This window comes from Castor canadensis, chromosome 2, assembly GCF_047511655.1.
Source record: "Castor canadensis chromosome 2, mCasCan1.hap1v2, whole genome shotgun sequence".
Lineage (NCBI taxonomy): Eukaryota > Metazoa > Chordata > Mammalia > Rodentia > Castoridae > Castor > Castor canadensis.
Genome location: NC_133387.1, coordinates 1,175,608 through 1,190,386, shown reverse-complemented (window position 1 = coordinate 1,190,386; position 14,779 = coordinate 1,175,608). Strand labels below are relative to the sequence as shown.

Genomic DNA, 14,779 nt, shown 5'->3' with positions numbered 1-14,779 from the left:
GATCCAGGGAAGAAGGGCACAACGGCCAGGGCCTTTCTCTCCTTTAAAGTGGTGTCCCATGGGATGCTCCCTGAGAACCAGCAGGTGCCTCTGCTTCCCCAGGTGTCTTCCTCCACAGTGACCTGGAGGGGGTGCCCACCTGGGCAGAGGGAGCCTGGGATTGACACACCTGCTTTCCAGGTGTGCACCCTGAGCTGCATGGTCCTGGGGGACATAGAAGTCCCTGTCTGTGATGCAGTGAGATATACGTACACAAGTGTGACATTCGGGAGACTGTGATACAAGGATGGACAGTGAAAACCCAGGGGGAAAGTCAACATAAATGAATAAAACTCAAGTCAGGGCAGATCTTTGTGGTAGAAAGCAGCAAGTGGCCCATAGCACACAGGGTGCAGGCACCTTGGCGAGCTTCCCTAGGATGAGCTAGCGTTTGTACTCTGCACCGCTCCACCCATGGCCCTGGACCATGGAGAATTGGTATCTGTTGTGTGACGCTTTGATACACCACAACAGGAGACTTAAGTGCAGGCCAATGACAGGCTGTGCCGGTCACTGCAGAGCCATGTGCACCCCTGGTGTGTGTCACATGTGTGACTTGATACAGTGGACAGGGCATAACCCATCCCAGGGCACCTCCACCTGCTGCCACACTTGGTCGCTCTCCTCCCCACTGTCCAAGTCAGACCTGACTTCTGCCTTGTCTGGCTCTGTTACTTCTCCTCCTCCCAGCCCCGCACCATCCAAAAATTAATAAACCTGCTTACATGTCTTTAATGAAGTTCTTGCTAAAACATGAACAGACAGAATCAAGGAATAGCTCCATGACATGTTCCCAGAAGTCACTGCCCAGCTTAAACTATCTTTCCTCATTAACAAATGATTTAATTAATAGCCTATAGGAATAGTTTACTTGGGTAGAGGTTTATCCACTTGTCAATCTTTTCTTTTGGAGATTTTGTAAAACAAAAGATTAAAGAAAACCCCACAAAGTTCTTACAATCTACATCCATGGTGCCAACAGCAGCTCTTTGACCTCCTGGCAAGGATGCCATCAAGAGAAAGCTCAGAGCCAGGTGCCATTCTGGCTCATGCCTGTAATCCTGGCTACCCAGAAGACAGAAGACAGAGATCAGGAGGATTGCGGTTCTAAGCCAGCTCCGGCAAATAGTTCATGAGACCCTATCTTAAAAAAACCCATCACAAAAAAGGGCTGGTGGAGCAGCTCAAGGTGGAGGCCCTGATTTCAAGCCCCAGTACTGCCAGAGAGAGAGAGAGAGAGAGAGAGAGAGAGAGAGAGAGAGAGAGAGAGAGAAGTCAGCCCCGTGGCTCCTCCTGTGTGCTCAGTGACACACCCTGTGTTTCACCGGGAGCAGAGCAAGTACACTGGTTTGTGGTTTCCAGATGCAGCTTTAACTCTGTATGGGTGTTGGTCAGCTCTGTCATTTTGATGTCTTTCTCAACTCAGACACCCCGACACTGGAGGCCTAGTCTAGTGATGCTGTGAGTCCTGAAATACAAGGTACCTAGGCTGCAGTCGCAGCCACAGTCACCGTGAAAGGCCCACTTAGCAGCTCTCATGGACCATGACAGCCCCGCCTGGCCACGTGTACCTGCTCTGCCGTGAGCACTGTCCCACTCGAGGGACAGAAAAGACGCTGAAGCCATCAAGTTCTGATTGTCTCTGACATGCGTCCTCCGCCTGTGCAGCCTGCTGTGGTTTTGTCTCAGAAGAATTAGAAAAGGACGCAACTCCACAGGGGAGGTGTGCGACCACAAGAACCCACCACATCTGGTCCTTGACGATTTGAACCGAGAAACGTCACAGGCGTGGCTCAGTCAGTTCTGTTATTTACGAGTCACATTACGGCGCTACGAAAAGTGAGGACACACAGGAAAAAACCTTCTCACCCCGTGTGTGTTCGTTACTGAGTGTGGCCGGCTCTGCATTCATTTTACTCCAATCCCGCACAGTCTGTCAACCTGCTCATCACTTCAAATTCCTGGCTCCAGGGCACTTGTGTGTCCTGGCCAGCACACTCGGGTGACCCTTCCTTCCCCTACAGGGCTGGGCATGTGACCCTCAGAGACCCTAGAACTTGGTCTGTGGTGCTGAGTACAGGGGAAGGCTTGAAAACTCGTGAATTTTAAAACTGACACACGTAATTGTGATTGAGCGAAATGTTCAAACTGTTGTCTTCCTGAGAAAGTCAGTGTTTTACACCCAGCTCTTGTGAGGCGAGCACTCACCAACAGATTGTCTTGGATGCACCTTGCTCAGAAACACACAGTGACTCCAGCTCCCATCGCCTGTATCTGGTGTCTCTTGTGTCACCTGCCCTCTGAGTACATACTTAAAGTGACCTTTCTTGGGAAACTCTGTCCTGCAGGCTGGGAGAGAGGCTCGAGGAGGGGGCAGGAGGGGGGCCAGAGCGGGGCCCAGGGGAGGGTCACACGGGCACAGGAGGCACGTGGAGGGCTGTGATTGGTCTCCTTGGAACCACCCTAGCAGCTCACCCAGATGAGAGGCGACGCCATGAGGCACAGTCCTTCCTCCGCAGTAACCGGCCAGGGCCGGAAAGGAGGGAAAGTTAAAAACCAGGCCGAGGCAAAGCAAGGATGGCGACGGTTCACAAGTCTGCCAGGTACCCAGCAGTGAGACCAGGCCCAGCGGTCCCCCGGGCAGGACGCTGCCTTTCCCTCAGTTGTTCTTCAGTGCTGTTGACTGCTGGTGTGGCCTTAACTAATGTCCCTTCTGCTTAGCGTGACAGGTGTCACACTGGGGTGAGACAGTCACATCTCCATCATCCCTCTCAATGTCACTAGAAGCAGAAAGTTGACGGTGAATTTACTTGAATCCTTTGGAGCCAGGGTTGCCAGGAGGAAGCCTCTGTCACCCCAGAGCCCAGGGGCCTGGCCCTCCCCCTGGGGGGCTCTGATCTTTCCAGACCCCTGCCCAGACAGAAGGAAGTCAGCAACCCAGGCTGAGCTCCACTCATTCCGAGCAGACAAAGGGCCCCCGGGGGCAGTGATACCTGACAGCAGGGACTGACTTTCAGCACCATTTGGGTTCAACACTCCAACTTAACTTAGCTCTTTCTCTCAACCCTGTGGGATGCCCACTGCACCCCAAAGCTTGTGGCGCCCACAGGGAACGGTGAGTGGGGAGACGCTGGTCAGGGCTGTGCCCTCAGGTAGAACCCACAGGTCAGGCCAGGGTAACATTTTTGGTTTTGTTTTTAAACAAGATCTCGCCTGAAACCATCCTCCCACTTCAGCCTCCTGCGTGCTGGCTGGGATTACAAGTATGCACCACCACACACCCTCCTGACTTCCTGGAATGTCATCAGTGGCAAAGTCTAGACACTCATCTCCACCAAGGTAGTGGGATCACTGACTACCAGAGAAGAAAATTAGTTGCTCTGACCATGGCCTGATCGTGAGATGTCGATGTGGAGGCCTCGGTCAGCATCCCTCCAGGTGACTGTGGAGCCGTACAAGCATTTCATCTACATTTCCATGCTGGTGAGCAACTGACTCAGCTGTGGAGGGGACACTTTGTCCTTAACTGTGCTGTGGGTGGCCTTGCCATGGTGACGTCTCTTTTTAAAACCTGTTATAAATTCCCTTTTGTAATCTTTCCTAAGCCATTATAGGATGGAAGGGGCTGCAGACAGTAAATAAGTCTCACAGAAGATGTGAGATTTGGGAAAGATGACAGAATCAGATAATTTGAATGAACTTGGCAAATGAGTTTAGGGTTTTTGAACGATTATCTAATTCTACAAATGATCACTTCTTGGAGAGACTATTTTTAAAGCAATTCATTTTCTCTGCTTTCATGTCACCCCAATAAGGAATAAGGAATGAGTGAAGGCGCTCTTCTTGCACAGACTTCCCGGCCACAGTGAGCGCGGTCAGCAGGACCGGGTGGAGGCGAAGTGGTCATTCTAGGTGACTTCGTTGGAGATGTTTGAAACCTGCTTTCCTCCCACAGTCCCTTTGAGCCCACCTGGATATGGCTTCACTGCCCCAGCTCGGTGACCCCAGCAGGTTCAGATGTCCATTGCACTGGGAGCCATGGACACTCTGGCTATTCTCGGTCCCCCCAGCTGTTCCCAGTGGGTCACTGCAGTGTTCTTGACCCTCTGGAATCCTCAGACCCCCAAATCTACTGTGATGGTGGTGGCTTCCCTCCCTGGGGGGCATCACTACATGCTGCAGAACCCTGCCGATAGGCCAGAGCTGCTGGTGCCTCCTGACATCTGCCCTCCACCCCAACCCCTCCGGGCTTTCAGGCAGCCTGGGGTGGCTGCTTTCTGGCCCTTGTGGGTTCCAAGGACGGGCCTCCCCCGGGAATATGTTCCCATGGGCTCCTCTGCTCTGATTGCTGCTCCCAGCCCCGGATCCACTCAGTTTTACAGGTAAAACCAAACCTTCAAATTCCTTCTGATGGGATTGTCCCACCTGAGCACGAGATACCTTGAGTGGGTCTCTTTCAATTTCATCCCAGGCCCTTGCTCCTGTGCAGCCCAGGTGGCTCTGGACCCCTCAAGCACTTTCTCGCCCCATGATTGGTGAGGTGCTGCTCAGTCTCCAGCCTCCTCAGCTGAGGGAGGAGCCCTGGAAGCCCCTCTCTTCAGGGAGCACTGGGAAGATCTCCCCCCATGTGAGTGTGGAGACAGCACCACAGTCCTCTACTTTGCACCCCAAAGAGAGAGGTCATCCTCCGCCTTCCACTGCCTTCCACCTCAGCCCTCCTCCACGCTGGAGGGGAGTCAGGCTCGGTTGGCTCTGACCACCTCCCTGCATGTCCTGCCCTCCCCCTGTGGAGCAGCCTCGCCTTGGGAACGGGAACAGCCTTTCCTCCTGCTGTCTGGACCGTGGAAATGTGAAGGTGAAGGGTGAATAGAAACAGTCTTAGCCATTAGGGAAGTGGTGAGTGAGAAGTCAGAGAAGGGGCTGAGCTCTCAGGAGGCCATGACAGGGGAACGGGCTGAGGCTCTGAGGGGTGGGGGGTGGGGAGGAGGGAAGATGGCTGCAAAGCCTTTCCTAAAGGACTTCTTCCAGATCTTGCCACCTGGGAATCCCCAATAACTTCTTCCATTCCTCAAAGGCCACATGAATTTGCACTCTATCTGGACCAGGAAGTACACACATTAGCTAATTAATTCATTCATGTCTGGTCATCAAATATTTATTGGGTCCCTATTAAGTCTGAGTCACTCACTGTGACATTACTGTGGGGGTGGTAAAAATAAGTGAGACATGGTTCCTACTCTCAGGGATCTTCTTAGTGAGGTAGACAGCCATCAACACAGAAGACACTACAAAAGATAAAACTCCTTTGCGCATCGGAGGGATGGATGCTGATTTTGGCTGGGAGGGGTCAGATATTCACTTTAGTAAAAGGTTTCTTATTGGCCACAGGACACTGCTGGGGGCTGTTACCAAGGTGGCCTTGAGTCAGCCAGCCAGTCAGCTCCTGACACAGTCCCTGGTTATTTCTGAGCGGGACTTCCTCAGGTCCAGAGTGAGATTGGGTTGGGGTGCCCTGGAGAGCAGCTGGTACCTCCCATCCTGCTGTCTGAAGGTTAGTGACATCTACTGCAGTGGACAGCGTCCTTGGGCAGTGTTGCGGGTTGGATTATTTACACCCCTCACCTCCTAGAGACATGTTGGAATCCTAACCCCTCAACCCTAGAATGTGACCTTTTTTTGGCAAGAGGGTTGTCATAGACAGACTTGGACAGAATGAGGTCGTTCTGTAGTGGGGTGGGTCCAGATCCAACGTATCCAGGGTCCTATAAGAAGATATCATGAAGGCTCGTGGCTCACACGTCAATGAGGCAGACTTAGGGTGGTATGTCTACAAGCCAAGGGACACTAAAAGCTGCCGGGAGCCCCCAGAAGCTGGGAGAGGTAGGAAGGTTACGCCACAGGTCTCAGAGGAGTGCAGCCCTGCCACACCTTCCCCTCAGACTTTTCACCCCATGAATGGTGAGCTCAAAGTCCCGGTTTGAGGGACTTTGTTACAGCTGCCGTAGGAAGCCCACGCGGGAGGGAAAGGCATGGCTCTAGGACAAGCTCAGTAATTACATGATGTCAACGTCTGAAGTCAGCTGAGAAGCCACAGTAACAGCCAAAATCCTTACATTGCATAGTGCTGGATTCCTGAACGAAAATTATTTACTTAGCTATCCAAAATTTAGCTCTTATAACAGGGCTTCCAAAAGATGCCCTGGTTTGAAAAGACCACAGAAGAAAAAACTGCCCGAGAGTAGGAAAAATATTCTGCTGGATGTTTTCTTAGAATATTGACTCAGCTCTGGCCAATAACGAATGTAAGTCACTGTGTGCCACTTTTCCTAGCAGAAAGCACCCTGGTGGCTGGCCAGTTTGTCCCTCAAATGACTTTTAACATGGCAAATGCGACACAGGAGGATCTTGGTTTGAAGAGTGCCATCATCCACTTGCATAGGAGGGCCTTGGGCCACTGGACCATGTCCCTCCAGTTCTGCTCTGCTCTGGCTGACCATGACAGAGCTGTCACCAGGTGGCTGCGGTGACTGCCAGCCCTCCCTGAGATCATGCCACAGGCATGGAGACAGGTTCATGGGAGGAGAAGGAGCCCAGCCACCAGGATGCTCTCTGCTCTGGCTACAGTTCCCAGGACAGAGGGTCCTGGTGCATCCTGAGAGCACAGCCAAGTTTTTGGGGTCCGTTTGAATCTGCCCCTCTCATAGTGGTGTGTTTTAACTTCTTAACATCAGTGGCTGTGGGGTCAGATATTAGTGGGATGTGTCAACTATGTGCCTCTCCCCAAAGAGATGCCATGACCCTTGGGGCTGGGGGACCACATGACTTGCTTTTGGACAGTGAAGTCTTTGCTGTGTGTCTCTCTCGGCCTTCCCTAGTAGCCCAAGCTCCTGCTGTTTCTTTTCCTTTTCTGCAGCTTCAGCTCTGCTCCGTGGCCTGGAGGCAAACTGAGGGCTGGAGACTGACCTGAGCATTCACCCTTGCTGCCGGACTGTTCCTCTGATGGGGGCTGTTTCTTACAGCAGCAGTGACCACCCTCCAGACAGACAGACAGACAGACACGGAGATGACTTCCCACCTGTCTGGAACACATGCCAAGGTTCACCTGGCTGCAGAGAATGTGGTGTCTGGGAAGTGAGTGGCCCTGGCATGCTCTACCATGATGGGTTCTGTGACCTGACACAGTCCTGCTGTCTTCTGAGAGGTCTGCTTGTGTCCTTACCTGGGGACTCCACATGGAGCACTGTGGCTTCAGCCAGCCCCAGGCTGTGTTATGAAGTGTGGTCACTTGTGTTCTCCTGCCTCAGGTGCCTGCTCCCAGCAGAGGGCACCCACCCCTGTGGTGCCATGCCCAGTGACAGCACTGCTCCCACCCACACCAGCTCTGCAGGGCCCTGACTAGCACTCAGCACCCCCAGCCCCAGTGAAGAGCTCTGCACTGCCAGCGTTGAGCTGGGTGTCCACACTCAGGGGTCTGTGGACGGGGTGGTCCTGGTGTGCACTGCAATTAAAGGCAGGGATTGAGACAGACCTGGGTCCTAGTGAGTCTGTGAGGCAGGACGCCAGTGTTTAACAACTGAGCAGATCCACCTCCACTCAGTCAACATGACTCTTGGACTTCAAAATTATGCTCCAGACAGAAAATGTAAGGATGAGTTTATCCAGTTGGCTTTTAATTTACTAAGAATCTGAAATGTGCTTATGTGCAGGGCTTACATACAAACAGCAGTCTAAGACTTTCATTTTGTCTTGTAATTCATAAATGAAACACAGAAGATATAAAAATAAGACTTTTAATTGGAAGGGTAAGATCGCTGAACACCAGTTCACTAACGCATCTTCTGTGTATTTGTGGGGCCACAGCACAAGTCAAATCTCCGTTTCCACTGTAATGTATGTGCACCTCCCAAATCAAACATGATATATTATTGCTGAGTTTACTTTTCACAAATCATGCTTTTTCTTACATGATTAATGTATAGTAAATTAAGAAGATGCATCCCATGTTAAACTGAACAAATGCAATATTTGGCCTTATACATTATCAATATTTAAAGATCACGTTAAATGAGTTTTGTAATTTTCAAAATATATTAATCTGAAATACGATTCCTTTTTACTTAATAATGACTTGTTTTTCTTCCTGCATACTATAAAAATAATAAACTAACTTTCAAAAAAAATCTATGATGAAAGGACAGTTTCTTCAACAAATGGTTCTGGGAAAACTGCATATCCTCATGCAAAAGAAGGAATTTCAACCCTTATCTAATACCACATGCAACATTAACTCAAAATGAATCCATGATCCAGTGTATGAGATAAAACTGTAGACTCTTACAAGGAAACACAGGGTAAACCCTTCACAACTCAGATTTGTCAGTGATTTCTTGGGTACAGTACTAAAAAAAAAAATAGATGTGGTTCTATCAAATTCAAGAACTTTTGTGCATTAAAGTATACTTCTAAGGGAGTAAAAATAAAAACATGATCCCAGAATAGAAGATATTTTCAATTACACATCAGATAAGGGATTAATATCCAGAATAGATAAGGAGCTCCTAAAACTCAACAACCAAGTTCAAAGTGGGAAAGTGTTGAAAGGACAGTTCTCCAAGGAAGGTACACAAATGGCCAACGAGCACAAGAAGAGACACAGAACATCACTAGCCACCGGGGAAATGCAAACCAAAGCCACAGCGAGACACTCACTAGACAACTGCAAAAAACAGAAAACAACAAGAGTTGTTGAGAACATAGAAAAACTGGAGTCCTGTGCACTGCTGGTGGGAACGCCCGTGGTGCGGCTGTGTGGAACACTCTGGAGGTCCTCACCACAGGACCCTCACCCACTTTTGGGAATAACCCCCAAAGAACTAAAGCAGGCAGCAATGGATGTCTGCACCCCACGTTCACAGCAGCATCAAAGTGAAGCAGCTCCTGTGTCTGTCAATGGATGGAGAAACATTTGGTCCATCGACACCATAGGGTGCTTACTCAGCTGTGAGACAGGAAATTTTGACACACTCCACTCAGTGAAATAAGCCAGTCATTAAAGGACAAACACTGTATGATTCCACTTACACGAAGTACCTTGAGAAGTCAGTCATGGAGACAGAAAGTAGAGAAGTGGGCACCAGGGGCTGGAGGGAACAGAGTGAATGGCTGAGAGGGACAAAGTTTCTGTTTGGGAAGATGAGCTGAGTCTGGAGATGTATGGTGAGACGGGTGTTCAGCCCCATCATGTACTTAATGCTGTGGGCTGTGCACTTAGAAATGGCTGAGACGGGAAATTTTGTTCTGCACAGCTTACTGTAACTAAACGGGAAACCCATGGAGGCTTCTAGGCCTGCGCATCCCCCAGCAAAGGGCTCTCGAGGCTCCACAGCATAACGAGTTTGGGATGTGCTGAGCAGTAAAGCCATCAGGGAGGCCCCATGTGATCTGGCCCTGCTGAGGGCCCACCATGCAGACCTGGCATCCCCAGGAGTCTGTAGTTCAGTGTCTCTGGCTATTCCCGTCCAGATCTCCCTCCTGTCCTCTTGGACCAGGCTGCAATGTCACAGCAACGTCACAGCTTCTGCTCAGCCCAGCTATGTCCTTTCTGCTGTGGGACATCTGTAGGTCGCAGCTCACCTGTGGCTGCCTGGTGGGGTCCTGCCTCATCAGTCTGTACCTGGAGGCTCACATATGCTCTGAGGGCCACTTGGTACCACATAGGTGTCCAGCGAGTGTCCTGCAATAGGGCTGCTCAGTCCAGGGGGCTGGATGCTCTGCCACAAGAGGCCAGGAAACAGATTGCCTATTGCTGGTGTGACCAGCTGTCATCTAACCAGCTACATCTCAGTAACTGGCTTTCTGACAACGCCACCTCAGCCCCAGGCCCTTGAGCACAGGCTGGTGTGACCCGGAGGCCTCCTTTGGCCTGAGAAGGCTTTGATGAGAAAAGACAAGCTCTGCCGCTCTCTGAAGTGAGGGCTCTCACTTCTGGACAGCATCTGCTGGGTGGAGGGTGAGGACGGGGATGCAGCCATATTCCCCATTAGGGGCATCACAGGATGTCTTTTGGTTCAGTAGGCAAACCAGCTGTAAAGTTCAAGGCACATTCAAATTGGATTTTAGAAACACAAAGTCTTAAAACATTTGTACCCAACTAAGGGATTACACTCTTATCCTCAGAAAAGCTTTTGAAGAGGCAGGAGGAAAAGGTGGCTCGTATTTTAAATTGGGTCCTCAAAACTTGCTTGTCTGCAGCTCTTTCCTCAGGCTGACTGCCTATTATCAAAAGGTAAAATGTCTTAGACTATTAAAAAAAGGATTTGCATAAATTGCTTTCACCTGCTTCTTAAACGAGGTTAACGAAACGGGAAGAGACAGAGTGTACTCCCCACCCGGCCAGCAGCCACACCCCAGCACAGGCCTTCGCCGTCCCCAAGCTGGGGCATGGAGACCTCCCTCCCCACAGAGGTCTGGGCGGCTCCTCTCCTGATTCCTGGAGGACACACAACCTGCCGTGAGGCTCCGGGAGGGAAGCACCAATGGGTGATTAGCCCTGAGACAGGATGGCTGCACCAAGGGTGTTGCTTGCCTGAACACAGAACTGGAATTCTGGTTGCTTCTTGGCCTTGTGAATCCAAGCAATGGCAGCAGGAAATGAGATCAAGTGGAGAGGAACCCAGAGAAGATGAAAGTCAACAATTACCCTGACACACGCGTCTTTTTTGGACAGAAACTTCATTAAATACAATACAGAACGTTCCGTACAAACCCTGTTTTGAATCTTCATGCAGTTAAAAATAAAATAAACACGAATCACCTCTCTCTGTGCTAGGCATAGGAAACCCTTCTCTGCTCTCCACACCTGAGGAGCCTGGCCTGAGGGGCTGCACCCGGCAGGGGCTGCCACTGGACATCTGCTCTGACAGTCATGTGTTTTCCTGGAACGACTTCTCCTGGAGGAAGGTGTCTGCTGCTACAACTTGTGTGAAGAGGCTGCAGGCTTACAGGGACCTTTAAACCTGCATAAGTTCCTCTATTGGTCCCCCCTGGAAGAGCAGGATACCACCAAGCTGCCCCCCTTTGCAGGAAGAGCCTCCAGTGCTCTGAGGTCTGAAAGGAAAGGCCTGGGCTTGGGAGGTTGGTGGGGGCTTCCTGGTGTCCACCCGGCTCTCGAGGGCTTGAGGGATAGGACAGTCATGGGGTGAGGGCTCTGAGGCCCCATGTGGGGACACTTGAGAGGGGCAGGGTCAGGGTCTTCTCTCCAAGGTGGAGAGTGCCCACTGTGTGGCAGTGGTCACACTGGTTACCCTGTGGGGAGAGGGGCAACACACAGAGCGGAGGGGGAGGATGTGTGGTGATTAATTATGAGTTGCGTTGTCTAGGCCATCAAGCTTGGAAACCTGGAAACATGATGGCTGCCCTCTCTTCTTCTGGGAGGACGAGGACAGGGTGGGGGAATCAGATGACAGGTGCCCAGTGTGGCTCTGGAGCCCTCTCCTGGGGCTCAGGAGACCATCCCTGCTGCAGGTACTGTGGGAGGTAAGATTGGGCCATTTCTCCCTCCACCAGCCAGGATTCTAAGATTGAGGTTTTGAAAATGGCGCAAGGCTCCCTGGCGGGAGGGATGCGGCCGTGTGGAAGAGCACAGAATAAACCAGTAGGTAATTGTCACTTTGACGCAGTGTTTGCAGGGCTCCTTTAAAACAGCGTGGCCCCGACCCCTGACCCACCTTGTCTAGTTGTCACATCCCTTCTTAGCACTCAGGACCCTGACAGTCATCCCCTCCACTGCCAGGCCTACACTGAGCACCCCAGGGAGATGAGGCCTTCCGGCCCTTTGGATCATGGGTCGTGACTGCGCTGCGTTACCACTGCCCGTTCACAGGGGGCGCTGCAGCGCTAGAACAGCACCTGGCATAGTTGCTGCTCAGTAAGACTCCAGGAAGGGGGAGATGACTCACGGAGCTCTCCTCCTTGGGGACAGGGAATTTGTTCCCCACTCTTGTGCCTCATGCACCAGCCACAGTAAGGGACATGCAGTGAGCACACACTATCAAAGGTTGTCCCAGGAAAACATAACTGGGAAGTTAAAACCAGGTTCACGCACAGCCTCAGTAGCAGGCCGACTTTCGTAAGCTTGGAAAGCCTGGATAGTGAACTCCAGCTCTTTGGGTTTGTCACAGATAGATAGAAGGGGAAAGCCAGCTTTCAATATCTTCCATCCCCAGAGATGTACAAATATTTTAGCAACATCCCAATGACTAATCAGTGATTCAGCCAAGAGTCCCAGAATAAGTACAATTCTCTATTCTTAACACTGGTCCCATGGTACTAAATGTCACAAGACTGTACTTACACCCGGAATGAAAGCAAAACCCTCGGCTTTGCTCATGATGACCAGAGCCTTGACTCCTGAGATGCACATCCACCCCCACCAGGCCTGGTTGAAGCATGAGGGGCCGGCAGGTCAGCTAGTCAGAGGCAGCTCAAGCCAGGGCTGGACGTTTGACTCCTCACCCAGCTTGGGTCTCTATCACAGCCTTGGCGCACTGTGGGTGGTGGCGTGGGAGTCACTTATTGCCATCAGGAAGGAGAGCTGGTCTGATGCTAGAGGTGTAGCTCGGGGTGTACATGGTACATTAGGTGCCTCGAGTGCATCTAGCTTGGAGGCGTTTGGACAGAGCCTGTCCACGGCTCTGGCCCCCAGGTAACAAACACAGGCCCAGCATCTACCAACTGTGAATGAGGAGGCCTTGCTTTGAAATGACTCCAGTGGACATGCTTCTAGCTTTCCTTAGTGGCATTGGTCCCTGTGGCTCAGTTTAGCTCTCACTCACACCTGGATTGTCCATCTTGAGCACAGATGGGTTCAGGAACTGTTGACTGAATTTTGCTCGAAGTCTGATCACATTTTGTTATTAGACAAGACTGATGGGGCATTTCAGTTAAAACGATGCTCTCTACTGTGCCTGTGGATAAGCTGGCAACCATGGTTGTTCAGAGCAACCATTCCCGATTGTGTGATGGGGGTCCAGCACCCCTGGCACTGGTGAGTGGTCCTGTGTGAGTCTGATTTTCTAGGCAATTGGTACCTTATCTGGGCTCACACTCAACTGATCGCAGGAGCCTAGAACCTGGAGCATTTCAAAAAGAGCAGTCAGGCTAAAATAAATGGAAGTCTACTTAAAAAATCATTGAGGGTATCAAGTGACTCAAAACACTTTCATGTTCAGAACATGACCTAAGTCCTGGGCTGGATCCTCGCCTCATGGGAGGGTATGTTTCGTTCCAACTTAGTGCCTTCTTCACAGATGTGGACTTGAGCGGCAGATGGCCGTGGCCTGGGGCTGACTTGGATGGTAGATCGCAGTGACTTGGGGGACATGGGGACTACTGTGGTGCTGGCAGTGATGACAAATGTGTGATGGAGACTGTCTCCTAGGACGCTATCCTGAGTACCTCCAGGGCCCTTCAGTGCTGAAGCTGAGGATGATGGTTCTCCAGCTTGTGACTTGCCAGATGGTCCTACAAAGAGGAAAACGGGATGGCCCATTGCTGGGCCCATTCCAAAGTCCTGCCCTTGAGTCCTGTGTCACAGGCATGGTGTTGTGGGAATTATCTGCAAGTCCTGGCTTGGTACTCCTGCCACACTGTGATTGACAGGTGTCTCTGATATGGGTAACATCACAGAATCATGCTCATTTTGGAGTTTCTTTCTGGTCAAATCTGATGCCTTCCTTTTCCCACTATTGTGCAAAGGGAGGTGGTCTTAGTGAGAAGCCCAAGTTCCAGACTAAATATAGGCAGGATTCAGGGCTAACTCTGGCTTTGTGGTCAAACCCTAGAGGGTGTTATGGACTAATTTCTGTCCTCCAAGTTCATATGTTGAAGCCATACCTCCCAATGTGGCTATACCTGGAGATGAGGCTTTAAGGAGGTGACTTAGATAAAATGAGGTGGCAAGCATGGACCTAGAACTTATAGGACCAATTTCTTCATAAGAGTGGAAGATACCAGGGATAAGGTACACGGAGGGGCGACCATGTGGGGATGCAGCAAGAAGCTGGCGTCCACAAGCCAAGGAGAGAGGCCTCTTGGAGACCAGCTCTGCAACACTGGGTTCAGGGACTCTAGCCTCAGATGCTGAGAGCACAGCCCGCTCGAGTCCCTCCCATCTCAGGTGCTCTGTGTGGCCACTCAGGTGAACCACAGGCTGAGTGAGGCCGAGGCAGCTTGGGATCCGGCAGTGTTTGGGTTTGTGTAGAAGACTTGGCATCTTCTCAGGACCCCAGAACCTCGTTTCCCTAGTTTTTATGCAGTGTGATATATATCTACCATATGTGTGGTTCCATCCACTCGGAGATAAGAAAATGAGAAAGGATATTCCAGCCAGAAGCACTGGCTTCGGAGCTGAGGGTCATAGTTCCCATCACTGTCCTGGTGTGACAGGGATGACATTTCTAAAGGACAAATTTGCTCCTGGCCAGTGTCCTTTGCAGAGGCTCCATAACAACACCCAGGGAAAGCATCTTTTCAGCAAGAAGCAGCCCTTACAGGGATCACACCAGGCATCTTAGATACACACTGAGGCCCTGGGACAGCTGTATTTATTTCACACACTTGTTAAAAAAAGTTAATTTTGTGAGTATTTTGTGAAGCCTTAGCACACATCCTGCGCAGCCCCCTGATTTATTCTTGGTGCACCCCCTCACTAGACCTGGCAAGAGGCTGTGGAGGGGCCAAG

The 14,779-nt window shown here is 51.0% G+C and overlaps 1 protein-coding gene across 3 annotated transcripts in view; it reads right to left on the bottom strand.

Moving 5' to 3' along the window:
• Ptprn2 (protein tyrosine phosphatase receptor type N2) overlaps positions 1-14,779 on the bottom strand; it is a 711,256-nt gene that overhangs the window by 128,249 nt on the left and 568,228 nt on the right. The window lies entirely within an intron of this gene.